Here is a 15425-nt window from a genome sequence, read left to right as displayed (position 1 = left end):
GAAGTCCTCGCTGTCCTCGTCCCCTGCCTTAGATGGACCAGTCTCTCATCGAAGACCGCCTGAAAGAGGCGAGCGAACTCCCTGTCGTCTTCCAACGCGGCTCCTCCTTCGTTCCACACCGCGTTGGCCCACTCCAGGGCTTTCCCACAGAGGCAGGAAACAAGGACGGATACCTTCTCCCGTTCCGATGGTTCCGGCCTGATGCTGGTGAAGTAAATCTCCAATTGGAGGAGGAATGCCTGGCACAGCGCCCGTTGTCCCATCAAACGCCCGTGGTCGGGATATCTGGATCCCTCCGGGTGCTGGGGTGTAGGTGGCTGGATCTCGGTTGGCCAGCTGGTCTCGACAGATCGGATTCTCTCCTCTCCAGGCGTTGGGACGACCCCCGAAGCATCATGGAATGCTCCTGGACCCGTGTCACGACTCCAGGCATGCACTCCTTCTCCCGCTGACTCCATATTCAGGGTGGGTGATTCTGTGATGAGGTGGTGTTGAAGGAGTCAGGCGCAGGAGGGTAAATCACAGAATAACAGGCTTTAATCCACAATATACAGGTTTACGCAGAACTGCGTCAAACACACTCCAGGGCACAAAACAGGTGCACTGGAAAATACAAGGCACACAGGAAAATACTCCCCTCGAACAAAATACACCACCGAGCTTCACTAACCTTCACAATAAACAATCACCCACAAGGACAAGGGGGCAGAGGGAACACTTATACACGGACTAATTAGGGGATTAGAACCAGGTGTGTGTGATAACGAGACAAGACAATTGTGATGATGATTGGGGCGGCAGTGGTTAGTACTCCGGTGACTACGAACGCCGAAGCCTGCCCGAACAAGGAGGGGAGGCAGCCTCGGCCGAAGTCGTGACAGTATCATACATGTTCATTTTCATGAGCTTTGGACACTGGGGGATTCCTGAAAAAGGAAATAAATAATACTTTCCTCAATGTATAATTTACAGTAATTTAAATTATGTTTCACAAATACCTGAGAAAATGTTAATGTCCTTGTCTAGTTCAGGTAGTCTTTTCTTGCACACCCTCGCTTACTCAGAAGCAGATGTCTGTTCTTACATCATTGGTGACTGATAGCGAACACACAGTACATCATTGGTGACTGATAGCGAACACACGTACATCATTGGTGACTGATAGCGACACAGTCATCATTGGTGACTGATACAACACACAGAACAGGCAGAAAGTCAGTTGGTCAGCTATTCATTACAGAAATAAACAATGACTAATTTCAGCTGTGCTGTCTTTTCAATCCATACTGTTTTTACTTCTCTCTGCGTGATGAAAAATTCCCGCATTTCTTTCATCTCAAATGTGTATGAATAGTGACTATTCATTATGAAACCCATCTATGATAAGAACAGTTGATCCTTGAAAAATATGAGGAAGCAAGCAATAAGGGAGAATGTCCTACCATTGTTACTCAATTCCTCTTCAGCGTGAAATGTTTGATTAAGTCACTCCACCTTGTTTTACATTTACATTTTAGTCATTTAGCAGACTCTCTTATCCAGAGTGACTTACATTAGTGCATTAATCTTAAGATAGCTAGGTGAGACAACAACATATGACAATCGTAGCAAGTACATTTTCCCTCAACAAAGTAGTTATCATCAAAGTAGGAAAAGACAAGTGCCATGGGATTTATTTAAAATACTCTTCAATGAGGTATGTAGTTTTAAGAGTTAAGGTTATGGGCAAATAAAACTGTATTTGATGAGTATGTAATGTTATGAGAAAACTTTACTTACAATGCATTATAATGCGGTTAAAATGCACTGTAAGACTTGTCATAAACATGTATGGCCCATTAAAGTCATTTGGGGCAGTTGAAAATTTGCTACAAAGATTGATATAACATCCTTATAATACAACATCATAAAGGCTCATACATGCTTTTAACAAGTATAAAGCCTTATACCTGTCAGTTTTAAGTAGGTGTTACCGAACTGAACTGTAGCAGACACAAATCTGCCTCACAGGAAGTACATACTGGTTACTGTGTGACTGTGACCTCATTCCTGTGTGAACCCTTAGTGCAAATGTGCAGTTACTCATGCAGTAAAACAGACAGCAAATCTACCTAATGACTAGTTTGTCCCCCAGAGCAAACTGTCTTTTGTTAAATTAATCTCGCTTGGTGTCATGTGACAGAGGGTGCTTGCTCAACCGCGCACTATGGCGCTTGGCAGGATGCAAAAAATTAAATAATGGAAGTTCAGAAGATGACATATAGCTTCAAAAAGTTCCCTTTTGTAGGGGTCATAAAAAATTTAATGAATGGGGGTTGCCATTGGGGGTTGAAAATCATGTGGTTTTCCATTTCAAGAGCACATCACCCTGGGCCCCCTATGAATGTGCACTGCTTTCATTTTAGGTATGTTAAACTGGACATAGAGTGCCTTCAGAAAGTATTCATACCCCTTGACTTATTCCACATTTTGTTGTGTTACAGCCTGAATTCAAAATTGATTAAATATATTTTTTTTCTCTCACCCATCTACACACAATACCCCATAATGACAAAGTGAAAACCTGTTTGTATACATTTTTGCAAATTAGCACACCCCTGAGTCAATACATGTTATAATCACCTTTGGCAGTAATTACAGCTGTGAGTTTTTCTGGGTCTCTAAGAGCTTTGCACACCTGGATTGTACAATATTTCTTCAAGCTGTCATATTGGTTGTTGATCATTGCTAGACAACCATTTTCAAGTCTTGACATAGATTTTCAAGGAGATTTAAGTTAAAACTGTAACTCAGGATCATTCACTGTCTTCTTGGTAAGCAACTCCAGTGTAGATTTGGCCTTGTGTTTTAGGTTATTGTCCTGCTGAAAGGTTAATTAATCTCCCAGTGTCTGGTGGAAAGCAGACTGAATCAGGTTTTCCTTTATGATTTAGCCTGTGCTTATTAGCTCCATTCTGTTTATTTTTATTCTGAAAAACTCCCCAGTCCTTAACGATTACAAGCATGCCCATAACATGATGCAGGCACCACTATGCTAGAAAATATGGAGAGCGGTACTAAAAAATGTGTTGTATTGGATTTGCCCCAAACACTGTATTCAGGACAAAAAGTTAATTGCTTTGGCACATTTTCTGCAGGAAAACAGGATGCATGTTTTGTAATATTTGTTATTCTGTATAGGCTTTCTTTTCACTCAGTCAATTAGGCTAGTATTGTAGAGTAACTAAAATGTTGTTGATCCATCCTCAGTTTTCTCCTATCACAGCAACTCTCAATGTTTTAAAGTCACTATCACTACTGGCCTCATGGTGAAATCCCTGAGCAGTTAAACACAATTATTATTATTGCACATGTAAATTATTCAGCACATTTTTACTCCAGAACTTTAGGCTTGCTATAAAAAGGGATTGAATACTTATTGACTCAACATTTCAGCTTTTAATTTGTTTAAATTTGTAAAATAAAAAAACAATTCCACTTTGTCATTATGGGGTATTTTATGGAAGCCAGTGACAAAAACATCTACGTTTAATCCATTTTAAATTGAGGCTGTAACACAAAATGTGGAAAAAGTCAAGGGCTGTGAATACTTTCTGAAGGCACGTTCCCACAGAAGCTTACATTTAGAGTAAATATAATTTAATAAGAATATAGTAAGAGGCTCAGACAATGCCAACAGTGTCATACAGTAGTTTGGAATGTAGGCATCTAGGACCTTAATTTCTACCAGACTACCACAATGTCATTCCACAAACACATCATCCATTTACCCGCCAAGGGAAAACCTTCAATTTCATAACACCGTCATCAACCATGTTTTCCCCAGGGTTCTGTGAGTATCGAGGACTCAGAGCGACTTATGTTCTTCTAGAGGACTGAGGGCAAATAACCCACACTCACATTTCACCACTGACTGACATATGATAGTCAAGTCAGTCATTTACCTTTTCAGTCACTGCTTCGAGAATGTGGGGTCCCACAGGACTCAGTCATAGCTCCACTACCGTTTGATCGTGTCACTGACTGACTACCATCAGTGGTGGAGATCCCGGAAAGCACACGGTCCTCCACGTGACTCACTGTCCCGTCGCCTAGTGTGGCTGCACACCACAAATGGAGAAGCATCAGTGATGTCTTTATAGGCCAAACATTCCCTGAGAGCACATCCAGTAAATATTACTCGCCTTGGGAGGACGGTAATGGTGGACAGTTAAAGTCACTCGTATCGAGGGGATGATAGTGCTACAGCATCTTCTTACTTAACCAATAACTTAGCCTACAGCTCTATAAATCGATTTCGGTGTATAATGTGGATGGATATGATTTACAATTATCACCAGAGGTCGATCCAAGTACGAAGGAGAGAATGGACCTCCCCTATATATTTTGGGAAAATTTAAAAATACATAAATAAAACTATACTAAATATATACCCCCACCCCCACTGCACCAAGGAAATAAGTACAGACAAGACACACACATCCTGCCATACTACTGTATTCCATCTTTCAAAAAAGAAAGATAAGATTTTAATATTACTTAACAATATGTTAAAAGTTAGCCAGTTTGGCTTCAGTGTTAATACAATATACACTCTATTACAGATTGATAGTGTGCATTGTTCTTTTCTTCAATTTCATTCTGAAAGTATTGTGATACAAGCTGGATACAAGTCAGAAATAGGAAAGAAAACGAAATAAAAACTGTAACTGGTACACTTTTACTTATCGGTTTTGTTAAATGGAACTGAAAAAAAACAAAAAAAGAACATTGTCAAGTATTAAGCCAAGTTCCTCTCAGTGAAGTGAGAGTTGTTTGGGCAGGGGAGAGTGCGGCAGACCATGCCCATTCCCTTGTCAGTTATCTGAATGATATGCCGTGCTAGGAATTGTGGGTAACAAGGGGATAGTAAGCCACAGTGACTGAATTAAAAGGTTTAAATTCATCATATATCTATTTTTCTTCTCAGAATTTTTTCCATGTATGTCTGTTTTCGGAAGGCATACATAGTAAGCGTCTTTTGACTACGAGTCAGCCAAAAAAAGAGAGAAAATGAATGTCAGAACATGGCTTTTTAAGTCAAGAGAAATGCCCCACTCACAGACTAAAAGCACACAAACGAGCGATAAAAACAAAATCAGGTAGAAAGTAGCATTTTGTGATTTTTCTTTTGTGTGTCATTTAATTAATTAAATTTTTTCTCTCTCAGAGTTCTGTTTGAGGATGACCGGAGGATGGGTTCATGGTAGAACCGCACAGCAACAAGGAACAAGGCGAAGGCAGCGTGGGTGGGGCGCGATTTGGGCACAGCATGACTAGGGGGTGTTTGCATGGAGGGGTAAGTGGGTGCTGATTGCTTCCTGCCAAAGTCTCTTTTCTTTGCCCTACGCGTGAGTCGCATCAGTGGGCGCGAACGTTGCTTTCTTCAAGCTAAAGTTGGACCAGTTGATGGACAGCCGTTGTCGGGTCTGCCTGGCGGAATCAAGCAGAACCTGGGGAGGGAAGGCAAGAGATCGTTTAAGCAATTTTTTCTTTCAACAAAGCTTTATGGAGTCAATGCGAAGCATGAGTGTGCGTGAATAGAATTAGGTCCGTACCTTTTGAAATACTCCACCTCCCTCTCAGTCTCGTCCATGTCAGTACTGTCCAGATCAATGTCTTTGGGCAGGAAAACGTCATCTACAATAAGAGAACACTCGGTCACAAAATGCCAACTTAACAAATGTAAATGTATGTTTCATATTGTCCCCGTCTCAATATGTCTGGATGTTGTATGTGCCTGTGGCACTTCGCAGCCCCTGAAACTAACCGTCTTACAGGGATAAATAAAACTGCATAGCATAACATAGCATACTGCTGACCTATTGAGTTGTTTGTCTTGTCGGCCTTCTTCTTCTTGTTCTTCTTGGCCTTGGCCTTGGGCTGGGGGACTCTGCGCTGAGGGGTTTGCTGTTCTGCTGGGGCTGCTCCGTCTACGAGGCACGGGGGAGGGCTCCAACAAGGGCTGGCTCCTCTCCTCTTTCACCTGGCTCGCCCGACTGCTGATGGTGCTGCCTTTTCCCGTTGCTCCTCTCCTCCTTCCTGGGTCCCGGTGCCGGGGGGCGACCGAGTCTTCTGCGGGAAGCCTGGGTCGGGTCACTTTGGCGTCTGGTGGTAGTTGTGGTGTACAGTTGGTGGTGGTCACCATCTTGGCGCTTCTGGGGCTTTCTTGACATTCGTTGTCTCGCTGGCGGCTTGCCTGATTGGCTGCTGCTGTTTAGGCTTGGCCTCAGTCGGTTGTGGTGCGGCGGATGTGCCGTTGTGAAGGAAAAGGGGCTGGAGTAGGGCTTTCTCCCTGCTGCTCTTTGGGCTGTGCTGTGAGGGGGAGGCTGGGGCCGGGGCTGGGATCGGTGCTCCAGTCGGGGATCCTTGTGGCCAGGGAGGCGCATGAGGCTGTGCAGGAGCTGGCTCTTGCCGTTGCGGAGGTTCTCCAGGACGTTCTGGGCCGTCTGTTTGAGGGGCTGGGGGTTGTTCTGAGGTACGGGGGCGGGGAGGGGGGTGGCGAGCTCCTTGGCTTTCTCCTTCTTTTTCTTCTTGGCGACGCGGAGGTGTTGCAGCTCTTGCAGCCGGAGGAGTTCCCGTTGGAGGGCCTCCTCCTCCTCCCGCCGCCGCTGCTCCTCCAGGAGCCGCTGCTCCTGCTGCTCCTCCCGCTCGCGGGCCTCCGCCTCCAGACGCACCTTCTCCTCCATCTGAGACACACACAGAGACACACACAGTTCATATCCGGTTGGTCCTTTGCTTCATTTAGTAACAAAAGAAACTCTGGTTTGAACCAACTCCCTTTTTGAACTAAGTCCTTCCGAAAGGATATGGTTTGCTTCGACAACAACAATGTTAAAATTACACCTTGAAGAGATAGTTCAGTTCAAAATCATGTGTGGATTATCAGTGCAACTATAGACCACTTTTGAGGTCTGAAAATGCCTGGGGTGAACGATTACTTTAAAGTGACACTTCAATAACACTGTCGTCTAAACAAAAAGGGTAACACTTCAAACACCTTAAAAAAGTTTTCTAAATGCTTTAAACCACTACCTTCTTCTGTTTGTGGCGGGCCCGCTTGGGCGGCCTTGGAGCTGGATGCGGGCTTGTTGTCGCTGGCGCTGTTGATGAACTGCAGCAGGTCCTCCACCCGCCGGTGGTCCTCCACGCCGTCAGCGCCGCTGTCGCGCTCCACCACTGCCGGCTGCTCCTCCCTCTTGGGCTGCTCCTCCTTCCGCTTGGTCAGCCGTAGGCGCAGCTTCTCACGCATTTCCGCGTAGTTGCGGCTGGTGGGCGCTGCCGGGGGCTAGGGTAGGAAACAAGGAAATAGGGTTTTAGATTATTCTGGTAGTTTGAGTTTAAATGTGTGTTGAATATCATCAGAGCCCTCAATACTAACTAATGGGGTGAGTTAACTGCATACAATGTGTTGGGGACCTAATCAAAAGTGCTAAATAAAGTGCCATCTCTCTAGACTAGGCCAGTTCAGCTGCTGGCTAGAGTGTTCAACAGGCCATTCTAGTAAAGATTTAGATATTGTATTCCACAAAATGTCATTCTACATCATAAAACACTATTACAGACTTCTGTTTCTGACTTTTCTGCAAGTTGATGCATAGTAATCTGCTCATATTAGTACATGAGTATATGCGGGCATGTCTTACCCCTCGTGGCCGAAGAACTTCGCAGTAGCAGCAGTCGCAATACTTCCCTTCCTTCCTGGTTGGTGGAGGTGGAGGTGGAGGAGCTGTGCTCTGAGCAGCTGTCCTCGTCCTGGCTCTCCTCGCCGTCGTAGCCCTGATGGTCGTACGCCCCGTTGCCCTCACAACGGTGGCCCTCGCACTCGGGGTCACTAGAAGGGGTCAAACGCCAAGGTCAAAATGTCAATGTGATGCCAATATGAAGTAGTTGAAGTGCCGGTAGGTAATTTCACCCAATAAATATCTGGAACTTTCTGTACTGTCAAATAAAGTGCTTCCAATTGAAAAATACTTTTTTTCCAGAAGGAACTTCAGTTGTGGCAAGTCAAATAAGATAAAGATGTATAGTAAACATATAAAACAGAAACGTTCACACATGACAGATACATTTATCTTGCATATACCTTGTAAGTATTTGTAAGGCACAAAAATATATTTCATTAAAGAGCTGTGCTATATAAGATACACACTAAGTCACACAAATCAATTTTCACTTAAAAGCCGTACTGATACCGATACAAAACTGTTAGTAGCTCTCTTGGCTTGAAGAGGTAAAGACCTGAGTCTGTTCCCTGATGGCAGTACTGCATATTGGCTGTCCAGTGGATGTGTAAGATCCAAAATGATTTCTTTAACCCTCTCACGTGTGCGCTCTTTGTAAATGTTGGAGAGCCTTTTGCCTTCTCCCTACAATCTTACCACTGACCTGCACAACTCTCTCTAGGATATTCTGACTTGCCCATGTAGTTAACACAAAATGTTAAGACAGGCTCAATAAAACAATCTGTAAAAGGACTAAAACAGATTTACATTAGGCCTTCTAAGTTTACGAAGGAAGTACAGTCTGGATTGACATTTAGATAAGACTTCTCTTTGTAACTCTTTTTGCTTCTTTTATTGGTGCTATTTATTTTCTCATTTAATTTTGTTTTCAGTTCCTTTGTAATGCAGGGCTTATTATTTGAAAACACTTTCACTCTTTTTGAAGGGACCACTGTATCCTCACAAAAATGTATGCAATCAGACAAAGCCTCTAAAGTCTCATCCAGTGTGGCATTTTCTGAGAACACAGTCCAATCGGTACTGTCAAAGCAGTCTAGCAGCACTGCACTGGAGGTGTCATTCCACTGTTCAACTGATTTATAGACCACTCCCTCTCTCTGTAGTTTAGTTTGGTAGGCTGGAATTAGGTGGACTGCTATATGAACCGCGGTGCTTAGGAGGAGCCTTCTGAATCGACTTGTAGGCATGTTTAATAGGATCAATTGTTTTACTACCCCTTGTTGCACATGTAACATATTGCTGATAAGAAGGAGTCTTTTTGAGAGTACAGCTGTTGAAATCACCCAGTATTAATACAAATCGGGGAGTCCGGTGATTTTGACTATGCGCTGCACACATGACGTGATAACATCTGCTGTGTGAGTAACATTGGCTGTGGGTGGCACATAGACAAGAATGATAAAGAACTGACCGAATTCACCGGGCAGGTACTTTAGTCTGAAGGAGAGGGATAGTACCGCCACATCCGATGAGCAGTGCGACTCCAGAGTGGTACAGTATACTACGATGCAAGCTAGATCTACTTAGGCTTTTATAAAGCTAGCCAACTTCAGTTAACTTCACATTCCAGCTGAGACTTCATTCATACTACGATGGTGGATATTGCTCGTCTGCCTGCCTTTAACTCTAGGAGGCTTGTAACTGCGCGTGCGTGTCGCACGTGGCGAGTCGAACACCGAACTCTTCATTGAGACTGCTGAAAAATCAATCGATGGGAGAGTCAGTGCCACATTTTAATTTGTGGCGAAATCAAATGAAAGAAGAGTTTTCTTGCAAATTCAGCAGGCTATGGTGTGAAATAGGCAGTTAGAATTGCTGTCTTTATTTTATTACGCATCTTTAATGATGTCTTTGGTGTGCTTATCAATGCAACAGCAGCTTTTTTCCCACTCCGATCTAAAATAATTGTATTAGCTAATTCATACAAAGGTGCGTGAAGTTTCAAACGCATTCTGTCATTAATAAATGTGCTAGGTATTTTAACATTACTATATTTAAACACACACACAAAAAAACTTTGATTAATCAAATATTTACTCAGTCATCTTCGTCAAAAGAAGAATGAATGGTCATCAAACCGCAGCTCAGACACTTCATTCAGGGTAAATGGAGTTAGCCCCGAGTTAGCCTGCCCCGGAGCAAGTTAGTTCTGAAGGACTCGTTGCAATAGAAATGTACCTGGCTAAAAGGTGAGTCACATTCGTATGACCGAAGTTACCTCGCTAACTCTTCAAACCTCATTCGTAGTATAGGGCTCAGGAAATAGGCAGATCTGCTCCACGCTTTGTTGACATAAATGCAAACCCCACCTCCGTGCTTTTCCCCATGTCTCCCGAGTGGCGCAGTGGTCTAAGGCACTGCATCACAGTGCTAGCTGTGCCACTAGAGATCCTGGTTCGAATCCAGGCTCTGTCGTAGCTCTGCCGAGCCGGCCCGACCGGGAGACCCATGGGGGCGCGCAATTGGCCCAGCATCGTCCAGGGTAGGGGAGGGAATGATCGGCAGGGATGTATCTCAGTTGATAGAGCATGGCGTTTGCAACGCCAGGGTTGTGGGTTCCATTCCCACAGGGGGTATGAAAAAAAATAATGTATGCACTAACTGTAAGTCGCTCTGGATAAGAGCGTCTGCTAAATGACTAAAATGTAAATGTCTCTGTCATGTCTGTATGGTGTTACGATTCCGACCAAGCTCAGTTCTGAGTCAATGGCGTGTCATCTAACCATCTTTCAGTAAGACAGATCAGGTTGGCCTCGGTATGCCTATTGGAACGTAATGTTGAAATGTAGCTCATCCATTTTATGGAGTATAGAAGGGAGCGATGGGCTTCAAATGTTCTGGTTATGAGTAAGACCTAGTTGATTAGGAGCCACCTCAAAGCATCAGTTGGTGGTTACGATTCAATGCGCTCCAATAGCCATCGAGAGGTAGTAGGCAGAAGTAGTGCCCAATCAACTGATACGGGATCAGATTTTAATTCATACCTTTAATGGGCAATATTAGTATTCGGGAATAGGTTAATCTAATCCCAGAGCTGTGGTGGTTAAAGGCAACTGAATTAGTGCTCTGTTGACATTTCACAGAGATACATACGCTTGTTTTGTGATAAGTCTTTGAAAAAGAACAGGAACTTCGCATTAATATGAACAGCGTATACTAAAATATGAAAATACTACGTCATGTCTCAAAATCGATATCCATTTTACCTCGTTTTATGTCCTCCAGATTTGAGAAGAAAGATAACGAGTTAAATGGTATGTCTGTGAGGTAGCCTTAATTCTCGCACAGCATCCAGCCTAGTTGACGCAATGCTATTTTCCGGAGTTTTGACCACTTTCTTTCCTCTGGCCTCCATTGATTTAGTCACCCAAATGTTTTACCATTCTACAAGGGTAAAAACTCCAATAAATTCTGAACAGATGATAGAGACATGAGGTTTGGACCATTGGTTTTCTTAGAGGATTATCTACACAATGTCGTTTTTGATTGGACACCGTATATAGGCCTTGATATTTTCTCATCGCTCTACTGTTCAATGTTAGTATCAGGAGTAGGTTAATCTGATCTTAGATCTGTGGTAAAAGGCAACATAAACAAGGGACTGACCTGCACACGCTGGGTGGGGCGCTGATGGTCCCGTCGGCTGGGGCAGCACTGGGCGGCTCGGCGGGTGACAGGCACATGCCCTGATGGTGGGCCTCCATGAAGCCTGGAGCCGGGGTGGCAGTCGTTGGGAAGGGCTGCGAGCCCATGCTGGGGTAGTGGTGCTGGGTGGTGGGGCCAGGGGCAGGTGGCAGGGCTGGGCCAGATGAGAGCGAAGGGAGGGAGGCCAGGCCCGTGGGACTGTTCCTAGGGGCGATGGGGGTGGGTTGTTGCCTATGGTCCTCTTTACCTATATTGTGAAATACGTCACCTGGCAGAGACATAAGAAAAAAACAAATGCATACAAAATTATGCACATTCAGCAGCTGGTCAATGAAGATCAGAGACAATTGACATTAAGTCATCTCAAATGCATCAATAATGGAGGAAATACATTTACAATCTATCAACGCTAAGTCATACCCGTTTTTACCCGTACTGACCTGTTGCACCCTCTACAACCACTGTGATTATTATTTGACCCTGCTGGTCATCTATGAACGTTTGAACATCTTGAAGAACAATCTGGCCTTAATGGCCATGTACTCTTATAATTTCCACCTGGCACAGCCAAAAGAGGACTGGCCACCCCTCAGAGCCTGGTTCCTCTCTAGGTTTCTTCCTAGGTTCCTGCCTTTCTAGGGAGTTTTTCCTAGCCACCGTGCTTCTACATCTGCATTGCATGCTGTTTCTGTATAAGCACTTTGTGACATCTGCTGATGTAAAAAGGGCTTTATAAATACATTTGATTTCGGGTCATCGGGTATATTCTGACCTCTGCTTGTCGATTGTGTATCCGAACATGCCAAATTACAATCAATGCCGCAAACACTTAACACTTTCCCTTTCGCCTTCTCAGGCAGCTAGCCCTAAGAAACACTTTGCTGCATCTCAGTGGTCTAAAATGGCTTCCTCTCCTTGTCTCCTCTCCTTCATCAGCATCAGCACTGATCTGAGAATAAAGGAAAGGTGAGAGCAATGACAGAAGCAGCTTCTCAGAGATTTCCTTTCACCTTTCCTGTCACATCAGTACAGATCAAGGATATGTCAAGGAGAGGAAGCTAATTCAGGCTATTGAGACACAGCCTTGGGGTTAGTGTCTGTTAGCCCTAAGCCCCCCCCGCCATTTTGTCACATAAGTACAGGAATCGGAGGAAACGTCTAGGAGACATGGAGAGGAAGCCACTTTGGACTATGGAGATATGGCTCTGCTCCAATACCCACACTAGCATACTTCTTAAAGCGTCCGCATGCTTCCCAGCCGAAACAGTTCGGAAGAGTTCGTGCATATATTATGACGACATTTTGTGACATTTTTGTTAGTTTTGGACTTCAGTAAGGGTTTTTTAGACTGTTTGGGCACAAATGTTTTCTTGAGGCAAGCAGAAGTCAGTAGCCGAAGTCTACACCCCTTTGTCGGTGATTGGTCAACAGTAGAGATTCTTCAATGATCTTTGTTGTCATTTTACGAGAGACGACTCGTTTTCATGCAAGTTTTTTCATTGTGAAATACTGCAAACATCTTAGATAGATGTAAAATTGCACGACTAAGATCTTCTCTACAAAATCGTCAACTTATGACAGATTTCTTTAGTTATCTTAGATTAATTCTGACTACGGCGTCTCAAAATGGACAACCAGTACTATTGCCATTTTTTTCTCATTTTTAAAAGCGGTCTTTTTTTTGTGTGTATTTTTGTATACATTTTTTGTACACATTTTTTGTACTTTTACCCTTTTTTCTCCCCAATTTCGTGATATCAATTGGTAGTTACAGTCTTGTCCCATCACTGCAACTCCCCTACGGACTCGGGAGAGGTGAAGGTCGAGAGCCATGCGTCCTCCGAAACACGATCCTGCCAAGGCGCACTACTTCTTGACATACTGCACGCTTAACCCGGAAGCCGGCCGCAAAAATGGGTCGTCCAGCTGGCGACCGAGGTCAGCTTGCAGGCGCCCAGCCCGCCACAAGGAGTCGCTAGAGCGCGATGGGACAAGGAAATCCCGTCCGGCCAAACCCTCCCCTAACTCGGACGACACTGGGCCAATTGCGCGCCGCCTCATGACTGTCACACAGCCCGGGATCGAACCCGGGTCTGTAGTGACCCATCAAGCACTGCAATGCAGTGCCTTAGACCGCTGCGCCACACGGGAGGCCCCAAAGCGAAGGTCTTTTAAGGGAGTATGCGAGCACACTCGTTCGGTTCGCCTTGCCGAGTTCGGCGCCAGCCGAATTGAAGCATGCTGACGCCTTTAGAACGAACCAAATGTATCGGGCATGTGGTGGTGTGCTAGTATGGATATTGAAATGTAGATGTGTGCCATTGGGCTAGCCCTAAGCTCCGCTCCTCCACCTCCTCAGTTTTACCTAAGGAGTTGGGTCTTTTAGATGAAACTTGGATGTGATTATTACTTGACTGGACAGTGGTTGCTGTGCAGGAGACTGAGGCAGTGGAGGCAGAGGTGGCCATCACCACTTTGTTGGCCTCCAGGAAGGCATCTTGGAAATTGTAGAGACACTTCTTCTTGGCGCCCGTTCTTCCTCTCCCTGGGCAGGGCTGTTGCTGCTCGGATGGCGAGGGGGAAGGAGATGAAGGGGGGTAGGCTCAGATGAGGCGATGTGGGTGTGGTCCCCGTAGCCGGAGGAGGAGGGCGGGGGGAGGGGCACGTCGGGGTGGAGGGGTGGTCCCAGCATGTCCCCTGGATATGAAGACAAACATTTTATTTAACCAGGCAAGTCAACAAATTCTTATTTACAAGGATAGCCTGGCGAAAAACATTTGAAAAACAAGAGTTAGCCGCATGTTTAAGATCCTGTGTAAGTCCAAAGATTTAGACGGGTGAGAAAGAACATCAGACACAAACCATAAGGATGGCTGTCGCTGTATACAGAGTTAAAGTGTACATTGAATTCTATGGCACGAGGGTGGAACGATTCTACTTCATACAGCCAAAAGACACAAACACGACACTGAACCTTGTCGGGACCCATTCTTGTATAAACTACAGAGACCAAGTCACACCACACCCCTCGGGCAAAGACACTGGTCCGACAGGAGGAGGAGGAGCTGGGGGAAGGAGGCTGAAATGGGAGTGGAATGGGGCCTCTTACTACAAGAGCAGGCATGTAGTTGCAGGCAACGGAGCTGAAATAAAATGAGGCCCTCTTCCTTTAGCCTACATCAGGGATGGCCGAATCATCCTCCTCTTGGAGAACTACTTGGTATGCAGGTTTTTGCTCCAGCCCTGTTGTACCACACCTGATTGAGCTAATTAATATTAATTATTTCCGTGTGAGCAGCTGATTAGTAGAATCAGGTGGGCTATATTAGGTTTTGGAGTGAAAGTCTGCAGTAGGGTAGCTAGCTCCGTGGTGACGTTCCCTCACAGATCTAGGATCAGCTTTCCCTCCCCCAATCTTAACTGTAACCATTAGTGGGGAAAATGCTAAACGGACCCAGTACCAGCGTCAAGGGGCGACTTCACCTTACACCAGCTCTCCAGGAGGAAGGTTGGTCGTCCATGGGCTAGATGAAGAGGTATGTTCTCACCTGGCAGGGGCTCCTGCAGCAGCACCGATGGGTTCCAGTTCTTCATCATGGCAGCGTCGCAGATATTCTCGAACTTGAGCGAGAGGCACTGCAGCGAGCTGTTCCAGTCGCCAGCGCCGCTCGCCAAAGCAGTTCTGGTAGACGTGGTCCGGTAGGGAAGGGGCTGAAGGCCTGCTGTTTGGGCCCAGTGTGGCTCGACATGGGGGCAGGGGGAGAGGCTGGGAACAGGACAGAAGAGTTCTATGTTTGATCTGACAAGCTTGATGGTTGTACAGTAGTCTCAAATAAAACTGAAGGACCTCGGCGTTACTATGGACCCTGACCTCTCTTTTGACGAAAATATCAAGAATATTTCAAGGGCAGCTTTTTACCATCTTCGTAACATACTTTTTATCCAGAAATGATGCAGAAAAGCTAATCCATGCTTTTGTCACTTCTACATTAGACT

The 15425-nt window shown here is 45.0% G+C and overlaps 1 pseudogene; it reads right to left on the bottom strand.

Annotated features, from left to right (window-relative positions):
• Window positions 1–5384: 5384 nt before the first annotated feature.
• Window positions 5385–15425, bottom strand: part of LOC123484151 — a 29570-nt pseudogene continuing 19529 nt past the window's right edge.

Source organism: Coregonus clupeaformis, unplaced genomic scaffold, assembly GCF_020615455.1.
Source record: "Coregonus clupeaformis isolate EN_2021a unplaced genomic scaffold, ASM2061545v1 scaf0206, whole genome shotgun sequence".
NCBI lineage: Eukaryota > Metazoa > Chordata > Actinopteri > Salmoniformes > Salmonidae > Coregonus > Coregonus clupeaformis.
The sequence above is the reverse complement of the archived record's forward strand: the minus strand, read 5'-3'. Positions and strand labels throughout refer to the sequence as shown.